At 48.0% G+C, this 13,876-nt stretch overlaps 1 protein-coding gene across 2 annotated transcripts in view; it reads left to right on the forward strand.

Annotated features, from left to right (window-relative positions):
- The window catches only part of PPIL6 (peptidylprolyl isomerase like 6), a 277,079-nt gene that overhangs the window by 113,230 nt on the left and 149,973 nt on the right, over positions 1-13,876 (forward strand). The window lies entirely within an intron of this gene.

Below are 13,876 nucleotides of genomic sequence, written 5' to 3' on the forward strand. Positions count from 1 at the left end.
TTCAAGACACCCCACAGAAAGACTAGGCCCATCCACCACTCACTACCCCTGGTCAAAAGGCCCCAACAACAGCCCAAAAATCTAAAAACACTGAAAAATCAGCACAATCCCATGCCATCCATGCCCTCCATGATGTTTAAATTCAAGACACCCCACAGAAAGATTAGGCCCATGCACCACTCACTGCCCCTGGGTCTAATGTATGAAAGCTAGGCAAAATGGGTGCAGGCCTGAGAACACTGCCTGCATTCAAAATGGCCCCTTGCCTCCCAGCACATGGCCAGGGCCTGCCTGTACCAGCACTCAAAATGGCCCCCACCCACATGGCCAGTCCCCATGAACACCCCAAAAAATCGAAAAACACAGAAAAATCAGCACAATCCCATGCCATCCATGCCCTCCATGATGTTTAAATTCAAGACACCCCACAGAAAGACTAGGCCCATGCACCACTCACTACCCCTGGTCAAAAGGCCCCAACAACAGCCCAAAAAATCGAAAAACACTGAAAAATCAGCACAATCCCATGCCATCCATGCCCTCCATGATGTTTAAATTCAAGACACCTCACAGAAGGCTAGGCCCATGCACCACTCACTACCCCTGGTCAAAAGGCCCCAACAACAGCCCAAAAATCGAAAATTCCAAAATTGTAGTTGCAGCAACTGTAATGCCCCAAACAAACTTACTTGTGAAATTTCTAATCCAAAAGTGATCCAAAGAAAGTCAAAAAGGCCTTAAATCCAAATATCCAGCAGCATCCACAAAAAGTAATCCTTCCAGGTCAAGATCCGAATGAAAGTGACCAGCACATGAAGAAAGCACTGGGAGGAGCCTGCTGGACAGGAACAGGAAGTTGGAGACTGTGGGGCACTTCCTTCCTCCCACCCCCCCCACCCAAAATGAACTCCTTGCAAAAAAAAGTGCAGGCAAATGTCAACCTGAGGAGTTATTCTGATAGAAATCATCATTTTCAGAAGGTTTATGCTGCTTGCTGGTGGATTTCTTGTGCAGAATTGCAAATTCTGCATTTCGCGAGTGCGAGATTGTTGCTGCCCGCCGCATCTACGTGTTCGCAATTGCGAACTCTCGCAATGCGTGCTGTGCAAGGCGGCAAGCCGCGATTATGTAATCGCGGTCGCCAAACTCCCGCGGGATCCCGCAGCAAGATCCAAAATGGCGCAACACTCGCAAAATATCGAGAAAAACAACTCGGCAAACGCTGAATGACGGTAAGTGAACGCCGCACGCCGCAATATTGTATCACCAAGAAAAAAAATCCGCTGCGTGCAAATTTGCGGATTTTCGGTAAATTCGCAAGAGTTCGCGGATTGCGAATTTACCGAAAATCTGCAAAATCCGCGAGCGGAACGGATTTTCCGCCCATGCTTAGTGTTGAGGAACTCTAGAGAGGGAGAGTGGGTTTGGCTTCCTTCCCCAGGGAACCTTTTGGTTCTACACTTTTTACACTGTGCTTTACATTAGGAACACTGTGTGTCTCCACACTATTTTTGCTTGGGTTGTGCACTGTTGTATTTAACATATGCTATCTCAAAATTTGATATGCACCCAGATATTTATTCTGAAATACAAACATGTTCTCCCCTTCCCTGCCCTCCTTTGATCAAATTCACTAGCACAGGGGTCTCCAAACCGGTCCTGGAGGGCCAGATCCATGCCAGATTTTTAAAGTAACTATATGTATCTCAATGGGGATATCCAAAAAATCTGGCATGGATCCGGCCCTCCAGGACCGGTTTGGAGACCCCTGCACTAGCCGGTCCACCCCACATTACTGCTAGCCTTCAAACGTAAATGAATGATAACATTACTATCGTTATTATTAATGAAAAATAGTTTGGGTCTGGGCATGATAATGCAATACTTTGCAAGTCAGCATCTCTAGAATTCTGTAATTTTGCTAATTCTGTGTTCTTTGAACAAATAAAAAAAATGTCATACATACCATCAAGCTTCCGGAACCAACCCAGCGAACCCCCAATGGTCCCCTGAATGTCATTAAAATCCTCAGTAAGCACGAACGGTCAGCTGTGAACTAAAACACTCAACTGAATACTTTCCAGACACGTTTCTGCATTATTCTTTTCTGCTTCCCTCCCTGCCACATTCCCACGTCCTGCCATCCGTATATCTAGTTTTTAACACAGGTAAATGAGTTGAAACCGGTAATCTGTCAGTTCATATGTTATCACCGGCTCTAAAGTTGTGGACTCTCCCCAGTTTATCCTATTGAAATGGCAGTTCATATCTACTCTAAAGTTTAAGGTGTAGCTAATAGCTCTGGGCACACCTTTATTATCGATGGCCCAGGAACAGTTATAACTGGAACTACAGCTGTCAAACGTGATAACTTCGAGTAGGGCGTGGACCAAGGGCAGGACACACGCTTTCCATTAAGGATCATAACTTCTTCTGATCATAGTACACAGAAAACAATTAGTTAACATATCAGGGAGAATTTCCTTTTTAGATCAAATACAAACTTGATGTGTTTTATTTTCTAACAGTTTGATATGCATGGTCTGGAGCTTCTCCCAACATGTCTGCCTTAGCAAATGTTGAAATTGTCATATGTTTTGCTAGAAGTTACTGCACTATTTACTTCGGTTGAAAACGAAGTTGTATTTGTTAGGTCAAGAAAAAAATTGGTGCTTTTTCACCTTATTCCCCTGCTCCCGAACCTTCACGTGGATTGCAGTGACATACGTTTCTCTAATGAGAAAGTAGTATCCCAAACTTTGGTTACAGATTTTTTTACCTTCAATGGGCACCTGCATATTTTTTAAAAGGTGTGGATTTTGTAAATAGTTTGTATGTATTTGTATATATTATGTATGTATGTGATAAGCACAAACCTATCTACTAAACATAGCGGTTGCACTCAATGGCAATTTTAGAGTGGGAATTGCAGAGAGGGGGTTCACAATAGTTGACGGAACAGTGTTGCCATGAGTCTTAGGGGTAGTTGCAGAGCTGAGAGACGGAGAGGACAGGATGCGAGTGGAACTCCTCAGTAGTGACTAGGTGTTGCTTCAGGATTTTGGATTTCAGCTCCTTGCGTAAGTGAAGAATGTATAAACACTGGTGAATAAGGTGTAGGATAATGTTCCTCACCCAGGAGTACAGCAGGAGAATTCCTATTGCCTACCAAAGATGAAGACTGCTTGTCATAAATACTCCAGGCTTCAAAAAGAGAACCCTTTCTACTGGAAGCAGGTTTCAAAACCATAACTCATGCTCTTGTCTTTTCCCACCTTGATGAGTCAACAAACACTGCGCTGTCCTCCATACCTGAGGTTCACCTGGCTCCAATGAAGACCATCCTCTGTGCATGCTCAAAAGAAGGCACAAGTGCAAGATGATGATATCACTTCTAAAGACTGGTTACTCTGCCTGGTTGCTACATATTGAAACCAGCTACACCATACTGTGCAACCAAGTTGAATACCTTCAGTGCAGCCTGAATGTCTTGTAGCGCCATCACCAGTAGACTCGATGTCAGTAAAGAAGAAGTAAATGCAGCAAGAAAAAGACATCACACCAGGCTTTTTCATGTGCTATGATCTAGAATCTCATCCCAGTTCATATATAAAATGCTCAATCCCTTATCTACTTTAATAATAGGCAGGAAACCCACCCAGTGAACCAATAGCAAATTAGGGTAAGCACCACAATTCCAAATGACTGCTAAAACACTTTCACTCCCATCCCTCTCTCGCCCACAGCTATCTCACTCCTAGCCTTCTCCCATTCCACAGCTCTGTCACTCAACTTTCTGCTCATTGTGCCCACCAGTCTCATTCCACGTTTCCCCTCTCTTCAGCAACCCCCACCCTTGTTAGTGCATCTCCACTTTGTATCTAGATTCACTCTATGTAAGTTACATGGATCCATGTCAACAGAACTGTGCTTGGTAAAGTATGCTGAGATGCCCAGTTTTAATAAGGTGTTCAATGACCCGTGTTTTGGACATTGACAAAGACCCAACTTTCCCATGACAAAAATAAATAAGAAAAGCTGGGGATAAAAGGAACAGACTTTTCTTTTACTTTCAAATTTGACTTTCAGTATTTTTTAACCAAATTAAAACTTGTTGGAACTTCTAGACAAACACATAAATATGGCAACATCTGCCAAGGAGAAATAATCAAGCAGCTGCCCACTTCATGTACTCGGCCAGAAGAGAACAGAAGCATACATGAGGGAAAGCCCTGTACTCTAAACAGATTGTCAGTAATAGGTTGGCAAGGGTTATTGGTGACCCCACACCACTGAGCGACCAGATTATCAAAGAAAATTGTGGGAACAACAAAGAGTTTGGTGAATAGAAGTTGTATCATTTTGAGATAAGTTCTAGAACGAATTAATCATGAATTTAAGGAGTGGGAATGATAGCTTGTGCTAACATACCACCCACTAAGATCCAAGCTTATGTGACCATACTAGAACAGAATGGGATAAAATGTGTACACCAGGAAAAACAATATTCAAGCAGTGGTATTTTTAAGTAATACAATTTAATAACTTTCATAGAACTTATTTAACATCACAGACACTATGGACCTGATTTAGATCTCAGCAGACGCGATACTCTGTCACAGCGGTGACGGATAACCCATCTGCCGTAATGTAAATCCCATAGGACATAATGGGATTTATATTTCGTCTGACGGGATATCTGAACCATTGCCCAGCACGTATCACTGTATATAGCTGCTGTCCACATAGAAATCATCTTGATAATGGTCGACTTTTTATAAGACTCACAATGGGCCATATGTAGGTAAATTCCAAATACCGACTCCGTAATACCGAATCATACCGAATCAGTATTAAGAATGAGGTAAACGTGATGTAGGTAAATATTCGTTAAACATTACCGATTCGTTCCTAATCGGTATTAAATACCGATTGTGACCAGATCGGTAATAAAAATGCATACCGAAAGGCTAATACCGATTCGATGTTACCGAATCCACACCCAAAATCGGAAATACCGAATCGGTAATTCGAAAAACAGCGTTTTGGTGAATCAGCCAATCCTGATACACCCATTTACTTCCCAAACAGGAAGTTGCCACACCCAGCCAGGTGAACAGGGCCTGGAGCTCACTGTGAGGCAGACAGGCAGGCAGGAGAGCTGAGGAGGCAGCAGCAACATAGACCAGAAAAAGAATAGAGAAAAACAACAGAACAAGCATTGCAATGGCAAGCCAGGACAAGGAGAAGGAGGGAGGTGAAAGAAAAAGAAAACTCAAGTTCAGCGACAAGGAGCTTGAGATCCTGATTGAGGAAGTCACCCAAGAGTACCACAAGCTGTTTGGAGCCCAGTCCCACCAAGTGCCAGACGCACAGAAGAGGCAAATATGGAGTGGCATTCGGGACAAGATCAATGCCATAGGTGTGACCCTGCGCACCATAGAGGACATCAGAAAGAGGTGGTACGACCTCAGAAAAACTGCAAAACAGAGGATGGCAGAGAGACATAGGCTGGCAGGGAAAACTGGAGGAGGAAAAAATCGAGCCCCAGTACCAACACCACTGGAACAGATGGTGGAGTCCACCATCCAGCGGGAGAGTGTGAGTGGCATAGGAGACGCAGACAGCTCTGCCAGAGCAGCTAGAAAACAAGGTAAGAAGCATGCCCAGCATGCTGCCCTAACCCCTCCCAAACCCCAACCCCCATAGTGGTAAAAGTGCTCCCACTCCACACCATGTCTTACTGCTTACCTGCAATGCATACTGGGTGATGTAGTCAGTGTGAAATCATGATCAGGACTGTCAGGGCAGCTAACACAATAGCATGGTAACATAATTGGACAGGTCAGGATAACCACTGTGCACTGTTGGCATGTACTTTAATGCAATGGCATTGCAGACAGAGCATTGAGAAAATTTACATTTGTGTCATTTCAGGCGAGTCATCTCGCAGTGCAGCTGAGGGCAGCAGAGGCAGGTCAGCCAGGCCAGAGGGGAGTGAACACGATGAAGACAGCATGGCTGCAGGGAACACCAGCTCTGCGCCATCGCAGCCAGCCAATCGTCCACCACAGACATCACCACAGCGCCAGGGAGGGCCGCAATCCCCTCTTACTCAGTCACCACTGCGACGTTCACCTACACCACCACCACCACCACCACAACCACAGTCAGGCAGGAGGCATGCCGTGATCACCCTCCAGCAGATGGAGGCGTCGGAGGAGGAGGGCAGCCAGCGCCAACAAAGTCCTATCGTAGAGAGATCCAACAGGGAGCGGGCTGGTTCAGCATCCGAGGGTGCGAACATCTCATCACGACGCCGCAGGGCAAGGCCGGTCAGTCCAGTGGAATTTGAGCAGGGTGGCAGTGTGTTTGCTGGACTGGAAGGCAACATGCTGAAGGTCCAGCGCCTGCAATGGAGGGAGATGAAGTCGTTACACAGGGAGGTGGCAAACATTAACAGACATATGCACAAGATGGAGAAGGGTATCAGTGCCATGGGGGAGAATATGTCTGCAGGGATGGAGAGGGTAGCAACCTCGGTGGACAACCTGTGCAGCCAGCTGGAGCAGGACCGTGTTGGCATGCGCCGACAGAGACTGAGACTCCAAGACTATACTACGTCGGTGAACCGGCTGGCCAGTACGACATCACTGATGTGTCGCCGGTCCATCGCCATGCAGGAGGAGATGGCGCATTGCAGCAGGGATGTGGCCAGGGGGATGGTGTCCATGACCTCAGTGCTAGAGCTCATGCAGAATGCTAAGGCCTCAAATATGGAAGGGGGGGGGACAGTGAGGAGGCTTCCAGCCGTGGTAGCGTCACACCCTCACCCACCGAGTGCAGGAGGCGTAGTGGACGTACTGTCCCAGCACAGGAACGGTCCAACTCACAAGTCAGTGTGGATGGGGAACATGCACGTGCAGCACGGGGACGCAAGAAGTGAAGGACTCTGGCTGTCCACATGCATGTGATGGGTGATGTAACCCATGTCCAATTGGACATTGCTCAGAATGCTGTAGGTGTGCCAAATAAACACCTGTACATGTAATTTGAAATGCCTCAGTGTCGTTACTCACTCAGAAATAGTGTGATGTTATCTCTGCCCGTCTATGTCTCCCATCATGTTCAATTGCAGCACCAACCGCGCTGGGCTCTGGCTGAGGGTTGTCCTCGTCTTCGTCCTCTGACTCAGTTAGTTCCACTGCAGTTCCTTTTTTCGTGGCCAGATTGTGTAGCATTGCACACGTAGCAATAATCTTGCAACATTTGATGGGGCTGTACAGACGCGCACCTCCTGTTTTGTGGAGGCAACGGAATCTGCTTTTGAGCAAACCAAAAGTGCGCTCCACCACGTTGCGTGTGCTCCTATGTGCCACATTGTATCTCCTCTCCCTTCGGGTGGTTGGGTTCAGATATGGTGTGAGGAGATACGGCCGGAGGGCATATGCGCTGTCACCTATGAAGAGAAGTAAGTGGCATTGATTGGTGTGACCAACAGCTTGTGGCAGGGTGTACATCAGGGTGTGTGACATTTACTTACCTAGTATGTATCCGTCGGCAAATTCACCAGCAAGCAGACGTGTATGTATGCCGCTGTTCCTGAAGATGTAAGCATCGTGGGTACTCCCGGGGTATTTGGCCACAATGTCTGTGATAATGTGTTTGGCATTGCAGATCACCTGCACATTGATTGAGTGGGTGGATTTGCGGTTCCTGTAAATGTATTCACTTGCTGCAGGTGGGCAGATGGGAATGTGGGTCCCATTGATGCAGCCGATCACGTGGGGGAAGTGGGCAAGTTGATAGAACTCCAGCTTGGTTCTCTGTAGCTCCACCTGCGTACTGGGGAAGGATATGTAATGTTCCATTCTGTCCATCATGGCGTCTAGGAAGGTGTCGAAGATCCGGGAGAGGCAGCTCTGTGATACTCCACCCACTGCTGCTATCACACCCTGGAAACTTCCTGATGCTAGCAGGTGCAGGCAGCAGAGTACTTGGACATGGGGGGGGATTGCGTGGGCCCTTGGTGTCTGATGCTCGAGATAGGGTGTTAGGTCCCGTATTAGCTCCAGGATGGTGTCTGGGTGCAATCTGTATCTCTCGTGTATTTCAGCGTCTGTCAAGTGGAACAGAGTGATGCGTACTCTGTACACCTGCTCCTCACGTCTCCAGATCCTCATTCCTGCTGCTCTCAGGCGTAGGCGCCTTGCTATGAGATAGAGGCCTGCCATTGTGGTCATACAGATGCATTTTGGGTGTGTTTATATAGACTCCTCCTGATTACCACATGCTCCAGAAACGTGGTAATTAGCGATTCGTTATCACCGATTTTGGCCAAATTCGGTATTACCGGGGTTTGCTACATAGCATATTTGGGGGTTTTACCGATTCGTTTCTACCGAATCGGATCTAATTGTTTCGGTAATTCCGATTCGGTGACGTAAGGTTTTTACCGATTCGTTATTATCGATCCTATTCGGTATTACCTACATCTCACATGGCTACATATTTGTCGGTAACACCGAAAATGAGCCTTTTTCGGTGTTACCGATCGGTATTTGGCCACCTACATATGGCCCATTGTCACTTAGGTTTAGGTTCCAGTTTCACTTGGGACACAATGCACAAATGTTTCTTTGATTAAGATGTAAACAATGTATCTACCTATTTTTGTTTGAAAATGTATAAAATATGTTACACTGAATCATTTGTGTTGGTGGTTACTTCGCCCTCTGCCTTTAGTCAACCCTCTATATTGCGATTGTGCTTTTTATTACAAGTATAGTTTATATTATTCCACAGGAACCATTGAATTTCCAAGGTGGCTCGCGCTCTGAGATGCTTTTCATCTCATTTGGAGCTCAGGCCTCCTGTATGCCTTTCCATGCAAACCACTTCTGTCCAGAGTGCTCAAGAAAATCAGGAATGACCGGGCCCAAGTTATCCTTGTGGCTCCAGACTGGGTCTGGAGAGGCGGGTATCCCGATCTTCTCAGCATGAGAATCACTCCTCCGATCAGGCTGCCCCTCTGGGAAGTTCTTCTGTCGCAGCAGCAGGGGAGGTTTCTCCACCAAACTTTTTAACTCTACGCCCTGTTGCGTGGGGATTTAGCAGCAACAATTGACTGCTTTTGACACTCCTCCTGAAGTCTGTAATGTTATATTAGCAGACGGGCCTCCCTCCGCCCGCATGTGGAACAATGTTGTATTATATTGTACAGAAAAGTCTTTTGGCCCTCTTTCTTCTTCCCTTTCTGATATTCTTTTTTTTATTCTTACCCTTGCCAAGCAGGGCTCTGCTCTGGTAACTCTAAAGGGTTCCTTTCCGCTCTGTCTGACTTTTTGCTGCTCCTTGACCAATGCTTCTTATTTAAGTCCCCTATTGTGACTAGGTTTCTCAAGGGTCTTGTCCATGTTTCTCCCCTCTCCTTTCTATATGCCTCAGTGGGACTTTAATTTGGTTCTCACTTGCTTAATCTGTACTCCTTTTAAGCCTCTTCATAATTGTCCCTTCCATCTGCTCAAGACAGCCTTTCTAGTGGCAATCACATTTGCCCCTAGGGTGAGTGAGCTGCCTGCTTTATCATCCAAGCCTTCCCTTCTGTCTGTTTTTCCAGATACAGCGGTTCTACACACTAGGGACTCTTTCCTGTCAAACGTGGTAACACCTTTCCATTTGGGCCAATCTGTCACCTTGCCCACTGTGATCGTGGGCGGTCGGCGGTCTGGTAAAGCAGGCGAGGAGGCCGGATATAGTGGGCTATAGTGTTTTTATTTTCTCTTAACAGTAGGATACGGTGAAAGAGTGAGTCTCAGATACAACATCCAACGAGGGAGACGCGTCTTCTTCCGGGTTCCTCCTGATGTGATGAGGGTCCGATGGATATCCGGGTCTTGGGTGTAATAGCGTCGGTATGGTCGGAAGACACCTCGGAGGACAATAAGAGAGAAAGGAGCCGTTAGTCACTCTGGGACTAGAGACTTGAGACCGACACCGTTACCCGGTAGTGTGAGGAGGAGAAAAGGGAGTGAGGAAGGTACGGGATGGAAGCAGGGAAGGGGAAGAAAAAAGAAGTGTACAGGAGGTGGGGGAGAGGGGTGTTCTTTATACAGTGCTAAGTGCTATTATATACAAGGTGTCTATGGGCTATTGGTGACGTGCCTAGGACAGCGGGAGTATTTGTACACGGGGAGGGGTTTGTACTATTTACACAGAGCACCTTGCGTGCCTTAAGAAGGTAGCTGGTACTCACGCGCTCCGCCGTAACTCTCCTCCGAGTTACGGCCGCTCTTCAGCCACCTCCGTGGGACTCCACCAATCTTCGGACCACTCCTCGATGTCTCCGTTCCCGTCTTCTCCGTCCGTCACCGCACCAGCCGAAAGCTCCTGCCACGATCCTTCGACGCCTTCCTCTTCTCCTCTTCCGTCTTTTCTACCTCCGGTTGGCGGCACGGAGGCAGGACTTCCGGGGTCATGGGGAAGTCCTTCCGGTCTATCGTTGTTCCTGATTGGATTCTGCAACAGAGAGAGGGGTTGGGTTTCTGTCGTCATGGACGCTGTTTTGGTTGCTTCGGGTTGTGTGTCAGGAGACAGGGGCTTGCGGAGGGGTGATAGGCGGGGCGATGTGAGTAGGGGTCTCGTGATCCGCGGGTCGAGATCACATTCCCTTCCCCTAGCTGTCTTTCTTGTACCCGGTGAGGAGACAGGGTAGCGAGAGAGATAGTCGGCGTTGCCCTGGTCTACGCCTTTCCGATGTAGGGTTGTGAAATGATAAGGTTGAAGTGACAGAAACCACCCGAGGACTCGATCGTTGTGGCCCTTGTTCCTAGCCATCCACTCTAAGGGAGCGTGATCTGTATAGATTGTGAATTGTCTTCCCTCCAGATAGTATCGGAGGCTTTCTACAGCCCATTTGATGGCCAAAGCTTCCTTTTCTACCACAGCATAGTTCTTTTCTCGTGGGAATAGCTTCCTACTGAGGTAGAGTATGGGTTTCTCATGCCCATGAGGGTCTATTTGAGACAGCACCGCCCCCAATCCTTGTTCCGAGGCGTCTCTCTGAAGGATGAAGGGTTGTGAGTAATCGGGGCTCACCAACACAGGACTGGAGGTCAGAGCGTTTTTTAAGTCGGAGAAGGCCTGCCACAACAATGGGGTGGGATTTTTAAGGAAGGCTTCGGTTTTAGCAGATTTTTTTAAGAGGTCTGTGAGTGGGGCTGCCCTTTGGGAGAAGTTTGGTACAAATCGTCTGTAATACCCCAAGAGGCCCAGAAATGCCCCAAGGTCTTTTTTTGTCTGGGGAAAGGGAAGGGAATGGATTGCTTCGGTTTTACTTTTCTGGGGTCGTATCAGTCCTTCACCCAGGAGGTATCCTAGATACTTTACGGTCTGGGCCGCTAAGGTTGTTTTGGCAGGATTTATAGTAAACCCATGTGATCCCAGGGAGGAGATGACTTGATGTAGGTGCTCTAAATGCTGGGTCCAGGTATCACTATAGATGACGATATCATCTAAATAAGCACCTGCATACTTAGCGTGGGGTTTTAGGATACGATTCATGGCCCGCTGGAATGTGGCCGGGGCGCCATGAAGACCAAAAGGGAGAACCAGGAATTGATACAAGCCGTCTGGGGTGGAGAAGGCCGTCTTCTTTCTATCCACCTCTCTGAGGGGTATCTGCCAGTACCCCTTACAGAGGTCTAGCGTAGAAATGTATTTGGCCTTCCCTATGCGCTCGACCATTTCATCGACACGGGGCAATGGATACGTGTCGAAGGAGGATATTTTATTAACTTCGCGGAAGTCAATACAGAACCTGACAGACCCGTCAGGTTTGGGTACAAGGACGATCGGTGAGTTCCAATCGCTCACCGATGGCTCTATTATACCCATCTCCAACATCTGTTCGGTTTCTCTTCGTATGACCGCCCTGCGGGCTTCGGGGACCCGATAGGGTCTTTGTCGGACCACCTTTCCAGGAACCGTCTGTATGGCATGTTCCGTGATGGTGGTATGGCCAGGGGATGAGGAGAAGACCTGTCGTAACGGGTACAGGACTGTTTCAAGCTCTTGGTGTTGTTGTGGGGTTAACTCAGGGTCAATACAGGGGGAAAAGGAGAGAGGAACAGGGACCGATGAGCCGGATAGGACCGGGCGAGGCCCTTCCCATTTCTTCAGATGGTTAACGTGATAAATCTGTGTTATACCACGGGTGGGATCCAGGTCTAATTCATAGGTGACAGGGTTCACCTGTCGAAGGATGGTATAAGGGCCCTGCCACTGTCCTAGGAGTTTTTGGTCAGAGGAAGGTAACATCAGCAACACCAAATCGCCTACTGAAAAGACTCGAGGTTTCGTGCCTTTATCATACTGTCCCTTTTGTTTGCTTTGTGCGTTTTCTAGATTCTGTCGGACTATGTCACGTATGACAGATAGGTGTGTTTTTAGGTTACTCATGTATTCAGGAAGGGGGCGAGTGCGATCTGGTTCAGCTTCCCAGGCTTCTTGAGCCATGTCCAATAGGGTGCGAGGGGGTCTACCATATAGTAGCTCGTAGGGTGAATAACCCGTGCTGCTCTGGGTGGCACAACGGATGGCGAACAGGGCAAGGGGTAGCATATCCTCCCACCGTTTGGCTTCCAACCCCAGTAGTTTCTTGAGTGTTTGTTTCAAGGTGGCGTTGTATCTCTCGACCAGCCCATCGGTTTGGGGGTGGTACGCCGAGGTTCTGATCTGTTTAATCCCTAGGTAGGAGCATACCTGTTTCATCAGAGCAGAGACAAAGGGAGTACCCTGATCTGTCAGTATTTCGCGGGGAAACCCCACCCTAGTGAATACAGAGATGAGGGCTTTGGCAATGTTCTGGGTGGTGGGTTGTCGCAAAGGCAAGGCTTCCGGGAAGCTTGTGGCATAGTCCACTATAACCAGGGCGTAACGACACCCACTGCGTGAGGGCAACAGGGGTCCTATAATGTCCATCCCCACTCTGCTGAATGGGACGTCAATGACGGGAAGGGGTTGTAGGGGGGCTCTAGGGGGCCCATATCTGCTGTTTTTTTGGCATACCGGACATTCCTTACAATACTTTTTTATGTGCTGATATATTCCAGGCCAGTAGAATTTATCTAAAATAGCCTGACTGGTTTTTTCCTCACCAAAATGGACCCCAGCAGGTGGCTATGGGCCAGAAACAGAACCTTCTCTTGAAAGGGACCAGGGACCAGGAGTTGGGGTTTTTGTTGGGCCCCTCCCTTGCGGTACAATAGCCCGTTTTTCTTGAAGAAGTAGGGACCTATGGTAAGGGGATCCTCTTGGTCCAATGCCCTTCCCCATGCTTCCTGTAGGACAGGATCCTCTTGTTGTGCAGCCCTGAATTCCCGGTCTGTTTGCCAAGGGTGTTCATCCGGGATCACGGGGAATGCGCTGGTATATTCTCTATTTTCTTTCTTCTTCTGTGTTTTAGTTTTAGGTGGTTTGTGTGTCAACACAGGGGAGGACAACCCCTTTGGAAAGGGAGCTTCTTCCCACCATTGAGTCAGGGATTCAGTGGTGTCCTGCAGTAGTCCTGGTAATCCGGGGTAATCGCTCCCCAATATTGCCTGCTCCGGGAGAGCGGGTATGAGCCCGACGGTGAGGCTTGTTCCGGGATCTTTGGGGTGTTGGACCTGTACCTGGGCGGTTGGGTACCTCTTCGTATCTCCATGAACACATTGAATGGCGACCATCTTGGAGGAAGGATTAACAGGGTGGTTCAAGTCCTGAGGTCTGAGGACGTTCTGTCTACACCCGGTATCGATTAGGGCCATGAGGGTTTGTCCATCAAAATTCACCGGACATCGGAACGGAGGTGGTGTCGCCCCGGGAACGGAACAGA

This window comes from Lissotriton vulgaris, chromosome 6, assembly GCF_964263255.1.
Source record: "Lissotriton vulgaris chromosome 6, aLisVul1.2, whole genome shotgun sequence".
NCBI classification, from domain to species: domain Eukaryota; kingdom Metazoa; phylum Chordata; class Amphibia; order Caudata; family Salamandridae; genus Lissotriton; species Lissotriton vulgaris.